Here is a 3,177-nt window from a genome sequence, read left to right as displayed (position 1 = left end):
TTCGGTCTGCTTTTGTATTTTCCTATGTTTAATTTTGCAAATGGATTTATGTTTTTACCTGTTAAAGGTCTAATTGGTATAATAGCTCTTTTTATGAACATAAATAAAACGTACTGTGCATTTTTCTTTTAAAAAATGTTTTCCAGTCCCATTAAATAAGACCTTTCCAGTTATCTGGCCAGATGAGAGCCAGACAGCAGCAGCTAACGTCACCTGCAGCTGGTTCTCCACGGGCTGCCAGGCCCCAGTGCGAGCTGTGTTTCTCCCTGCCTCGCTCCCCAAGCCGCCTCCCTGCAGGTCTGTCTCTGTCACTCGGTCATTGTCTTCCTCTGCCTTCTCCCCTTTCCAGCCTAGGCCTCCCGTCCACGGCACGGACTCCCAGTGCCTCTGCCTGTTGTGTCTGGGAACCAAATTCGTTCTGGCAGCCTTTGCTTGCTCAAAACACTCCAGTGCAGAGCTACTCTCTGCTGAGAGACATTCTGTTTGTGTTAAGTCCAACACAACGTGCGTTTTGGCTTCCCTCTTTTCCTACACAGATGAATTCCTGTCCTGTCCCTGGGTTCTGGGGGTCTCTCTTCATATGTAATTAATATGCGGGGTGGGGCAAAAGTAGGTTTACAGTTGCTCATCAGAAAAAATGGTACAGAAATGAAGAACTATTACAAGAATGCACTCTGTGTTGTGCACACTCACAACTGTAAACCTGTGTCCGCCCCACGTTGTGCGTAGCCCTCGGGCCATGCACGGGCAGAGCCCTCCCTGTCAGGACTGTCCCTGAAGCGGCCTGGCCCAGAGCCCGGCCCCAGCTTCTATTCTCAGGGACATCTCCGCTCCGACGTCCGCCGACCTGTGACTTCAATGACACGTGGCTCAGAAGTTTGGTATTCCAGTAGATGTCCACGTTCCTTATTTTTCGTAAGAAAGTTGAGTTGTAAAGTTCACCCTAGTGTGTCTGGGCTTTTTTCAGTTTAGCGTGAGTGGAAAAGGCAGAGAGCACCGCATCGTCTGAAGTAGGTCCGAGGTATCACGGACGGCGTAGACGCGTCATATGTGTAAGTCGATAGGATTTACATCCCGGTTCTTAGGTGTGCTGGCCTCTCAGGGCCTGAGCTGCGAAGTCGGCTCTGACCTCGGACAGACAGAGTGTAGTCTTGCTAATATCTTTTAAAGGTTCTTTCCCCCCTCTCTTCTAATTTGGAAACATTTCTGGAAAATGATTAAAACCAGGTTACATACTTAAAATGGAAAACAACACGTGCTTTATCATCGTGCGTCCCAGACTTCCTGTCTCTGCAGGCCCTGGCTTTTGTCGGGATGGCTCTAAATCTTTTGTTCCATTTTTACACATTCTTGGCTCTGGAAATAGTTTGACAAAGTGTTTCCGAGATTATTTTTCAGCAGTTACTGAAATCTTCAGTTTTCAGTTTCAGTATCCTGGCCGCCTCTGACACACTCCCCGGGGGACTTTTAAGGTGCTCTCACTCACTGGAGCAATCCAAAGCCTTCTTAAGCTAATTAAAAGGATTGCATGAGAGCCAAACTCTTTTTCTTCTTAATCAGTGTATTTACTTAAAGACATCGTACGTGTGTGCTCATACATGTGCACATATTATCAGAGCTCTTGTACCGTTCTGCATGTGTCCACTTAAGACGATTATGCCGCTGCCATGCTGCGTCCCCATACGTGCGTGCTCATTCTCAGCCGGTCTGCCGAAGACCCCCCCGAGCACCAGCCCTAGTCCCCCGCACGGCCCCGTGTTCCCTCCAACAAGATGAAAGAAACTATAAAGAACCAAGAGAAATGGGCCGAACTGCAGGCACAGGTGTGCACTGGTGGGAGAGGGGGTTGCAGGACAGGGACAGCAGGCGATGAACAGCTTCGGCGCTCCTTACGGAAGTGAGGGGTAAACAGTGTGTCTGGCACCAAAGAGGTAAATATGCTCACAGGCCGAGGGACGGTGATCCCCTTTACCAGCCCTGAAGTGCAGGCCTTTCTGGCAGCGAACACCGAACACCGTTGCATCTCAGGCCATGCGGCCGAGATAACGCAGCTGGCAGAAACGCTGCCCAGCGTCTTAAATCACCTTGGGGCCCGCAGTCTGGCTGGTTGAAGGGGACGGGCTGAAGCTCCGCCCAAACCATCTGGATAGAAAAGCGCCCCGGCTACAGGAGAGGAGGGGGGTGAAGAAGTTCCAGATCTTGGGGAGGACATTGGTGAGGCTTCCAAGGATGAAGCAGACTGAATGGAGTCAACTTCTGAAGAAGAGGAACTTGAAGAAGTTACTGGGAGCTGCTATTTTGACCGCCTTTTCAGATCTTGTGTGTGGACCTGATCGAATGTAGCTCTCCAACGTTTTTAAGGCCTAGCCCCTTGGACGCGGCAGCTCTTTGCAGTTTCTGCTTCTACACAAACCATTCTGTGCAGCCGATTCAGCTGAATAAGCCTGGGAATAAGGTTTGAAACCAAGATTAACTTTTAAAAAAGATTATGAGAAAAATTTACCTTCTCTAGACTTTGTGCTTTGCAAAAAATGACCATTTGGAGATGGCCGCTATAGAACAGAAACTTCAAAGGCAGTGCTGGGCTTTGCTTGAGTGCGGAACTAGGCGCAGCCTGTCGGTGCCTCGAGGGAGGGAGGGGAATGAGCTTTAGCTGTGACTGAAGGAGGCTGCCGTCCAGCTCACCCTGCAGGGGCAGAAACTACTCAAGATTTGCCTCATGGGCTTCGACTGCCCACTACAGGAGGCTGGCTGTCTTGGGGAGAACCAGTGTGGGCATCTGGGTCTGGATGGGATAGAAGGAAGGACCCGGCAAAGCCAGAGGACCGTCAGGGACGGATGGCCTAAGGCATTTCAGGCTGCAGTTGGTCAAAAGAAAGAGATGGCAGAGAAAATGTCTAAGTGGTCATTCTGAGCACGTGGAGACCTGTATTCCTGTTAACTTTCCCGAGTGAGTATGTGCATGAAATGATTCAAACTTCCATGAACAGACTCCAACACCTCGAAGTAAGTGGGACTTTCTTTTGGAAGAACATTGGAAGGTCAAGTGTGTTACACACAGAGGCCTCACAGAAGATGTCTCAAAAAAAAGTGGTGAAACCAGACTACAGAGTGATTCAGATGATGCGGCCCTGGGTGCTGGCCGTTCCCCAGGCCTCAGGAGAGAGTGGTGAACGG

At 49.9% G+C, this 3,177-nt stretch overlaps 1 pseudogene; it reads left to right on the top strand.

Annotated features, from left to right (window-relative positions):
- The first annotated feature begins 1,772 nt into the window (after positions 1-1,772).
- On the top strand, positions 1,773-2,243 carry LOC118976899 (transcription factor BTF3-like; annotated as a pseudogene).
- The last annotated feature ends 934 nt before the right edge of the window (positions 2,244-3,177 follow it).

The sequence above is a fragment of the Sturnira hondurensis genome, unplaced genomic scaffold, assembly GCF_014824575.4.
Source record: "Sturnira hondurensis isolate 20B ecotype Veracruz unplaced genomic scaffold, ASM1482457v3 Scaffold0021143, whole genome shotgun sequence".
NCBI lineage: Eukaryota > Metazoa > Chordata > Mammalia > Chiroptera > Phyllostomidae > Sturnira > Sturnira hondurensis.
Note: the sequence above shows the minus strand (reverse complement) of the source record. Positions and strands in the feature narration are given on the sequence as shown.